General features: G+C 43.6%; 1 long non-coding RNA gene across 2 annotated transcripts in view; it reads left to right on the forward strand.

Annotated features, from left to right (window-relative positions):
* LOC142827128 (uncharacterized) overlaps window positions 1-9,516 on the forward strand; it is a 33,912-nt gene extending 24,396 nt beyond the window's left edge. Inside the window, exons 3-4 of one of the 2 annotated variants that reach the window (XR_012901563.1) lie at window positions 312-453; window positions 8,867-9,516. This is a non-coding gene — a long non-coding RNA (uncharacterized LOC142827128). The remainder of the gene's footprint in view (window positions 1-311; window positions 454-8,866) is intronic. The other variant, XR_012901569.1, reaches the window with a different exon arrangement.
* The last annotated feature ends 416 nt before the right edge of the window (window positions 9,517-9,932 follow it).

A 9,932-nucleotide genomic window follows, 5' to 3' on the forward strand; every position in this document is an offset into this window, starting at 1 on the left:
TGTTCACATGGATACATGATTTTTGCATGTGAAGTTATGAATATTAGTAATATACTGGATTATAACAATGATCCTAGAGGCTCCTCCATTTGTCTTCACTCCAGCTCTTCACTTCAGAAACATCTTTGCTTTGAATTGGGCCTGGAAGGGTTGCTGACCCAGCCTAACATAGGATGTTCTCCAGAGACTTTTCAGATAGCAGTTTATTCCATCTCTGCTAAGAGCCTGCCTCAGGACTACATTGTGATTGGCGTATGTAATGTGCTTTCTTTCACAATTCTGTTCTCAACCTTTTCTTTCTTTCTTTGTAGATTCTAAAGGATTGGCCCAGCATGGTCTTTTGGGTAAGATCTCAGGTATAAATTGTCCTGAGAATGTGGCTGGTCCTTTGGTATTGGAAGAACCTGTTTGGATGTGGTGAGATTGGTTTTCATAACCTTTCATCAGAATAAGGTACAGTACTGGTTGTGGCACAGAAGAAGCTAGAGTGTCTGAGGGGATTGCTTATATGACTTCCTGCTGACCAGTATGGCAAACAGAACTGGTCTTTTTGACTGGTTTGGTGCCTTATAGTGAAGGACCCCCAGTCTTGGGCTGCAAGTAGCCCTGTTTCTAAGCAATTTGCTCTGAATTGACTCTCTCTGCGGTGCCCCCAGGAACCATCATATTACAGCCTATTAAAATATTAGCTAAAAATGAAGTCAGGAAGCTGTACAACACTCAGCAGCTTTCTGTACTCCATATATGTCCTGTCTGAATCTCTCTCTCTCTAGCCCTTAACATCAATCAGTCTGAGTACTTTGACGAGACATGTTGGCAACAGCAGGCTAGCACTGACTTACTAGCACCAACCCACCAACTACCTATTTTTCTTTTAATGCCTCATTTTTGCAAAGTGAATGAAGTCTGCAAATTACCCTTCATGAAACAGAAATTTCAGCTCTGACTTTATACATGAAGTTTACATATTAGGATATGTCAATTCCCTGAAGTGCTTCTAAGGCATCATGCTGGCCTCCATTGTTCACTTTTCTTGCCTCTAAGCTCAGGAATATTTTCCTCCCAGCACTTCTGTTCTTTGAGGCAGGAGGAGGAAGTGGTGAAACATTCCACAAGGACACTATTTTTGCACCCCAGAATAAAAGCAAAAAGACAGTTTCATTCAGCCTCTTCTACAGTCACATGTGCAAGATTTTGGGCGCACAGCGTTGTGTGCTCCAGATTTCAGAGCTGTGAATGCAAGTAGCTCTTTTGCATGCAAATCAGGTAATTAGATGTCTGAGATTTTCTTGGGGAAAAATGCCATTTGCAGCTGTACTGCTTTGCTTTTGTGGGAGCAAACGTATGTGTGCCACAAGCAGTAATCTCCAAAACTAGTGTGCACAAAATCTGCAGGCCCAAATTTGAGACCAGGGTAAAACCTTTTTGAAACATGGCAATAAATTACTAGTACCAGCTGCTGACAGGGTCAGGCAGTTTCATACTGTACCAGAGCTTGCTGCTTTTCAACACAGCATCTATAGGAAAGAATTCCTGTGTTTCCAAGAAGGGAAAGGAGAACAATTAATTCAAGTGTGAAGTCTGAGTTTAAGAAACATCTTAGAAAATTGTTTCGATTTGTAACCTGAAACCTATTAATTATTACATGAATTATAATATAGGATCCACAAACAGACAGGATAACTAATTATGAGTCCAGTCCTGTTGAAACTAGGCATATAAATACCCTTTTCAAAGTTAATCAGTTAAATTATATGATTTTAACTGTTTAACCAGTTAATTGGGGTCCGGACAGCCCACGCCGTGGAGGGTGGGGCTGCTGCACCATGGGGCAACTCCAGCCAGCTGGGGTCCCACTAAGTGCTAGGTGGGAGGGGGGGAGCGGTTGCTCCACCTGACCACAGCAGGAGAGGGGCCTGTGCTCCCCGCTCGTTAACCAGTTACCAGGTAAGCATGCCAGTAAGGCTGGATCTACTGAATAAAAGAGGAATACAGTATATAGAATAGCTACCAAAAGATGCCTTCTATTTCACTGGAGCAAAATGGAATAATAAGTAATTAATAGGGTAAATCATAGAGTAAGACTGTAAGGGACCTCAAAAGATCCTGTCGTCCAGTCCTCTGTGATCAGGGCAGGATCAAGTATTATCTAAACCAGAGGCAGACAATAATTTTTGATGGGGGGTGGGGGGAACACTCCCAGAATTTGGTAAGTTGGCAAGGGCAGCGCTCTTCCATGATATTAATGGAGAAGGTGCAGGATCTGGGTGCAGAAGGAACTTGGGGTAAGGTATTGGGATGCAGGAGGGGATTGTGATCTGGGTCAGGAGAAGGTATGGATACTGGAGAGAATTCTGACCTGGCCGAGGGATGTAGCAGGAGGTGCAGAGTCTGGGAGGGGTTTGTGACCCAGAACAAATATACAGGCGATTGGGGTGCAGAGTATGTGAGGGAGTAGTGGAGCAAGAGGGTAGGCACAGGCTGGGGTGCCAGAGGCAGGCTGTGGCCAGAAGGCACATGCCCGGGCAACTCCCAACCAGCAGCCCAGCAAGTTCCTCAGACAGGCTTCCTCCCTGTCCTTCCTCCACAGGTTGCTCAGAGCAGCTGGCTGGAGAGGCCATGTGCTTCTCAGAAAGCTGGGAGCTGGGGTGGGGGAACACTTTATGCACTACCTGTCCTGCAAACAGGCAGCTTCCAGTGGCAGCTGCAAGATTGTGTAGGGGATGAGTGCAGTGAAGCCCCTCGCCCCAGGTTCACAGTGTTCAGAGAAAGACACATGGCCTCTGCCGCCAGCTGCTCTGAGCATCATGCAGGGCTGGAGTAGGCAGGGCACCTGTCGGATGGGGCTCCCACTGGGCTGCAGAGCAGAGCCAGTAGCTTGGTGGGCCAGATAAAGCCTGCAGGCATATTTTGCCCACCCCTGATCTAGTCCATCTCTAAAAGGTCTTTGTCTAACCTATTCTTAAAAATTATCTCTACAATTATGGAGATCCCACAATTAGGGTTCCCTCTAAGCTACGCACCTGCACGGCTGCGCACAACAAATTTTAGGCCCATGCACCTCGGCTGCAGAGCTGCACGGCAGCACTCACCACCACTCACTTTCCTGCTGGACCGGTAGCTGAGTGGTGGTGGGTTCTGGGGGGCACATGACAGTGGGCAGGCTGCCCTGCCCCTGTTTGCTCCGGCTGGAGCTGGGGTGTGGTGAGGCCGTCCCTGCTGGGGCAGCCTCTGCCTCTGGTTCCAGTGAGAGTGGGCCGGAGGCCATGGCCCAGGTGTGTTGCTGGGGGTGACTGCTTCAGTGGCCAGGACTGGGGCTGGAGCCCCACAGTTGGGGGAGGTGGCGGCAACAGCACTGTCTAGGTGGGCAGCCACCAGCCCTGGCTACCTTGCCCCAGGAGCTGCCAGTCAGCCCCAGTTCCCCCCTTACCCATGGGTCGAGGGACCCGGGCAGCCCAGCCCCAGCCCTAGCCCTTTTTCCCATAAATAGCTGCTGCAGACCCTTCATCTCTGCTTTCCTCCCCAGCAAACAGCTTCCTGGGGGGTCGAGCAACCCAGTTATGGGCCTATCCCCTGGAAGGAACCACTAGATGAAAGGGCAGCCCAGCTTCAGCCTCCCCCCAGGGAGGAGCTACCACCTCCCCAACCTCTCAGCTCCCCCATCCTGAGCTCCCCCTCACCCTGAATCCTGCACCCCGTGGCCTGAGTTTCCCCCTCAACTCCCACCCTCCTGCCCTAATTCCTGTACCACAGGATCATCCACTTTGTTAATGATCCCTTGGTTTATTGTATATGTGTTCATAACTGGTGAATGCCACAGTGGTGCACAGCCTAACAAGCGCACATGACGTCAATGTGGGTGCACAAGACAAACCTCACTCTGCTCACAGATGGGAAATCCCTAGACCTCTTTCTGTAATACTCGTTCCTAGGCAGTCATTTCCCATTCTGTATGGATGCAACTGATTGTTGCTTCCTAAATGAAGTACTTTGCATTTGTCTTCATTGAATTTCAGCCTATGTACTTCAGCACATTTCTATAATCTAAAGATTATAATTTAAAATGGTAATAAATTTGTTCAGATCATTTTAAATTATAATCTTATCTTCCAAAGCATTTGCAACGCCTCCATTAACATTGTCTGCAAACTTCATGAGTATGCTCTCTATGGCATTATCTAAGTCATTGATAAAGATATTGAACAGAATTGGACCCAGAACCGATTCCTGCTGAGCTCCACTCATTGTGCCCTTTCATGTTGGTTGTGAACTACTGATAACTACTCCAATCAGTTACACATCAACCTGCTAGTCATTCCATCTAGGTTGGATTTCCTTAGTTTGTTTATGAGGTCATGAGAGACAGTATCAAAAGTCTTACTACAGTCAAGATATCCCACATCTATGACTTCCCCCATCTCTACTAAACTTGTTACTCTGTTAAAAAAAGATATTAGGCTGGTTTCATATGATTTGTTCTTGACAAATCTATGCTATTACTTATTACCTTCTTATCTTCTAGCTGTTTGCAAATTGATTGCTTAATTATTTGCTCCATTATCTTTCTGGGTACAGAAGTTAAGCTGAATGGTCTGTAATTCCCTGGGTAGCCCTTATTTCCCTTTTATAGACTGGCACTATATTTGTCCTTTTCCAGTCCTCTGCAATCTCTGTGTAATGGTAATAAGTCTGCATATCAGTAAGTCCTTTTATCTTTTCTGTTGACAAAATAAAAAGGATAAGGGAAATGTCTCACCTTTTGTTTGGAGAATCTGCATTAATGTCAGAAGGAAACTTGAATAGTAGTGCTAGCATTATATGTAAAAAGATCTATTCACTTACAGTACATCTAGATTCAGGGGCGGATGAGAGTTTTGCGGGGCCTAGGGCAGCACAATTTTACGGGGGCCCCCCTTTGGAGAAAAAATAGAAAAAAGGTGTCAAATGTGCAAATTGAAGGCTTTACTTTCAATTAAATGTGAATTGGGTAAATTTGATAGAAACTTAATTTAGTTGGATAATTTTTATTTTAATTATATTGTAAGTCATTCTTAAACATAATTCTGCATTAATAATTAAAAATTTTCATTTGTATTTAAGTCTCCTCCCCCTCCTGCCTCACTCTCTCTTTCTCTTCTCCTCCCCCTCCTGCCTCACTCTCTCTCTCTCTCTTCTCCTCCCCCTCCTGCCTCACTCTCTCTCTCTTCTCCTCCTCCTGCCTCACTCTCTCTTTCTCTTCTCCTTAATCCTTCTCCTCCTGCCTCTCACTCATGGAACCCAAACAGTCGTTTGGGCCCCGCGCAGCATCCTGGCTGAATAATGCAGAACTCAACAGAGCGCCGTGGTGGAAGGCAAAGGGGGGCGGGGCGGTGATGTACACAGCCAGGGGGAGGGACCTGGAGCCTCTGTCATGCCCTTCACCTCCCGCCCCCTGGCCGTGTACATCACCGCCCCACCCCTCTTCGCCTCCTGCCGTGGCGCTTGGCTGAGTTCTGCGCTGCTCAGCTGGGCTGCCGCGCGGGAGCAAGCAGCTCAAGCGGCCATTTGGGACCCACGCAGCAGCTCAGCGCGGGGCCTATTGCAGCGCGGGGCCCAGGGCAGCCTCCCCGCTCACCTTGCCCTATATCTGCCACTGTCTAGACTACAAGACTCTTTCGAAAAAGAGCATCGAGACTACAAGCAGATTTTTCGAAAAAGCGAGCCGCTTTTTCAAAAGAGAGTCTAGACACTCTCTTTCTCAAAAGCACAGTTTGCATTCAATAGCACCTTTTTTTCAAGAGTACTTTCGAAAAAAGGCATTGTTCCTCATAAAATGAGGTTTACCGTGATCGAAAAAACTTTACTTTTGAAAGAACGTGGCTGCAGTCTAGACGCAGGTGAAATTTTTTTGAAAAAAAACCTGTAGTCTAGACACACCCTGACAGGTCAGTTCTACAGCTTGTAAACAGCAGACATTCTGCAGCAGCAGAAACAACACATCCAAGTGTTAATAACCCCTTGGTGCAGGAATACCTACCACTAAGTTTGTTACAGTAGCTAGCACAGCAGGGTCCTGATTGTGACAGTGTCTCTGGGCAGTGTGGTCATATTAATAGCATTAATAAAATGAAATTAATTGGTGTAGCATGAAATACTAGTTTAATTGTAGTCAGTAAGAGTTTTGCCACTGACTTCAGTGCAGCTGGGGATTTCACTTCAAATAATTTAGTCCTTCATTGAAAATATTCCTCCTTTCACTAGAGCAAACTAACAATCTCAATATGTTTGAAGGTCTCATTTCCATTCTATCTGAGACCATACAAGTGTAAAAAATATGTGAGTCTTAACCAACATTGTGCAAAAGTTTCCACTTAAACCCTAAACACCCCTGAAATTGTTGTACCAAATAAAAGCAAGCAGGATCTTATGAGGGGGATAAGGCAAAAAGCCACATTTATTGTAAAGATAATAATAAAAAAACAAAGAAAAGATAGAAGCAAACAACGTTGTTTAACTACTTATTCCTATCACTACTTAACCCTTATACACTTGTATATATATATATATATATATAACCATTCATTCATACATCCATTCATTCAAGTTCTGTGTATAGTTACCAGCCTGGAAGTTGCTTGTGACAGGATACTGGCCAGGTACTCTGTACACAAGTGATGGTAGTGGGGAGCGAAGTCCTGATCAGATGCGCATCTGAAGCTCCTGGTGAGCTGGCAGCAGAACCTTGGACTCTGATTCCATAGTTTTTTAGTCCAGTTCTTATAGGAATTTTTTCCTATGCCAGTCTATGGAAATTGCTGTATCATGCTGATGTCTCCAGGGTGGCTGCCAGGTGCTCATCAGTGATCTCATCGGGTGGACCTCCAGTTTCTCCACTTGACACCTTTTGGTTGCACTGGCACCTGACGCCTTCTTCAGCCCTTTGTTGCTGTATTCTCAGGCTGGCACCTCTTAGAACCATTCACTCATCATTCAAGCACTCTCTCTCTCTTACATACATTCCTTAATGTTTCCCATACAATGTTTTTGTATAATAATAACTTTACATATATCAGAGTTGTAGTTACAAAAAGTTTCTGGGTGGTATTGCTTAAAACATTCTCTGAGTGCTGAATAAAGTTAACAATGCCCTTAGTCAATTACAGGGCTTGGCTCCCATAGCAGAGTTAGTGGCTTGACAATGCATTGTTACAATGTATCTCTGCAATGTTAATTTCAAGCAGCCCCTTGCACAAACTTGAGCATGCCCTGGAGCACAGAGGGGGGGGGGGGGGCTGTTTCTGGTTACATAGGATTATATTTTTAACAGTTCTAAGTTACATGACCTAATACATTATATTCTAAAGGGACAATAATAATAATAAATCTAAACATTTAACAATCTTAACAAATAATAATAATAAGAATAAGAATCCTAATAAATCTAAACACTTTAAGTTGTGGGGAACAAATTATGGGGAGTTACTTCCATTTGGAGGAATCATTTTTAATACATTAATATGTTATCCCTACAAAATCAGATTTCAGCAAATAGTCCATCCTTCCTCCTGTGCGTCAGGCACCTGCTTGTTAGCACTGTTATCATTAGTGATTCAGGAGAGAAGTGTCATCCAAGAACAGAACATGTGTTTGAGATACAAGTATACAGACTACATTCACAACTTTAGATAGAGATGAGACATGTCCTTAAACAGGATAATCATACTTAGCAAATGATACCTTTCCACTTAATGCCTTATATGACATACTTTATAGCAGACTTATGGAAATTATGTAACCTTAGTGATGTAAATGGTCACCTTTCTTATACACAGCATTACACCATGTATTTCAATGGACTCTTAAAAATCCCCACTTTAGTATTCTTAGATATTTATTACAGCAATACAAACCAGAAACCAATTCTGCTCACCTGTGCCCAGGGAATAGCTCAGGAGAAATGTTTTAAAATATGTAACTGTTCATGAAGATGAAAGCAACTTAAGTGTTACCTTAATACAAATTAATAATAAAATAGTAGCAGTGAAGCAGCAGCAGCAGCAGCAGCAGCATTGGAATGGGGAAAACTCCTATCGCAGCTGGCTGAAGGAAATTATTTGCTTAATGTTTGCAAACTATGTATGGAAAATGAACACAAAAGGCACATGGATACTGTCACAGGAATTTCATTTTAAAATCAGAATATGTGTGGAAGGTATTCACTTCATTGTACTTATTAAGCATTTTTCAGATATTCTTCAACATGTTCTGCATGTGTGGGGGCAGAAGGAGCTGGGAAATCAAAGCTAAGAGGTTATGATTTTCTATAAGATCAACTCATTTCAAACAAACACATGCGGTGGGTCAAACGATTCAGCAGATTACAAAAGCAATTAACTTGAGTAATTGACTGTATCTTAAACACGATTAATATATTTGCTGAAATATGGTACAAAATGATCATAGATTCCAGGGTCCTTGAACAAAGACTTCTTGTTTAATAGATAGATTGCAAATAATACAAAATATAGTTGCAGAGTAGTTTGAGAACAATTAAAAAAAAGCCCAAATAAAAAAGGAGAAACCTTGCCTCTTGTTAAATAACAGTTATTTAACATTTATATCATGGTGATACTTAAAGTATGGCAAAAAGGGATCTAGGGGTTATAGTGGACCACAAGCTGAATATGAGTCAGCAGTGTGATGCTGTGGCAAAAAAAGCAAACTTGAAATAGCGAAGCCACTGATGGGGGGGACATGCTGGCCTAATCAGTCCTGGGAGGATGGTCAGGCTACTATGGCAAAAGGCTCGATCACTCAATGGTAATGAACTATAGAGCTGACAATGGGTTCCCCACAGAATCCTAATTCCTCTGTTTTCCTTTCCTAGGGAGCTGGGAGACTAGTACTGCCCTTGGTTAGCATTACTTCCAATGGATCTGCCTACATGAAGGAGAGAAATGGGAGGACCACGACTCACTCAGCAACCCAAAATAACAGATGCCTGCATGGAACTGGACCCAGTGGGTTTCAAGGATCTAAATTGTTCCCAGCATTATTACTATTATTATTTTGTATTTTGCTTGGGGATGTTGAGGGGAGGGGATTGTCAACCCAGGCTGAGTGGATATGTGAGATACTGAACCAGCTTCAACTCTAGAGCGAGCATTGGGGCTGGCAACCCCCATGCGTCAGTGTAGTGGCTGCAGAATGGGGATGCCCATTGAACTGCAGATGCAAAGCTCAACCAGACTGTGGAGTCCAGGCTTGAGTCCCCACCTGGGAGGGAGAGCAAGGTCAGGTTTTAATTTTTTTTCACTGCATAAAAAGAGAGACCCCAATGCATTTACCCTGGCTCCAAAAATCCTTCAACTTACTAAAACATCCAGCAGGGAACTCAACCAAATCCAGCAGCCAAACTACACTGACTGCATAACAACCATGAACCAAGCCAATCTATCTCAGCCTGTGATTTTTAAGTTGATAATGTCCCTTTCATTTTATCCTTCATCAACTCCCCAGCTGGTGTTTGATTATCTATATTAAAGGCTAATAAATTCTTAGCTAGGAGTAAAGCAGCAGCAGCATTTTTTCAACACTTATCCATTCAGAGTTTAGCCCGTTTTAATTATTATGCTTCATGAAAGCATGCCTTTCCTGCCTTTTTCTGTCTTTCTTACAGAGGAAACAAGATCTAGCAACAGAAAATTGATCAAATGCCAAGTCAGGCTGTGTGTGTGTTTGTACTTAGTTACATATCACCAATTGCCACATTTGATTTGGAATCTAATCTGTGCTTCAGATTTGAAACTGCTAACATGAGAAGAGCATCCATCTAACGCTCTGAATGCATGCAAATGTTGATCACATTTAATTTGACTTTGCTCATCTGAAGCATGACCCAGTGAGAGGATATGTTTCCAATCTGTCTCATGGACTCATGCCTCCATTAAATC

The sequence above is a fragment of the Pelodiscus sinensis genome, chromosome 1 (assembly GCF_049634645.1).
Source record: "Pelodiscus sinensis isolate JC-2024 chromosome 1, ASM4963464v1, whole genome shotgun sequence".
In the NCBI taxonomy this organism is placed as follows: Eukaryota; Metazoa; Chordata; order Testudines; family Trionychidae; genus Pelodiscus; species Pelodiscus sinensis.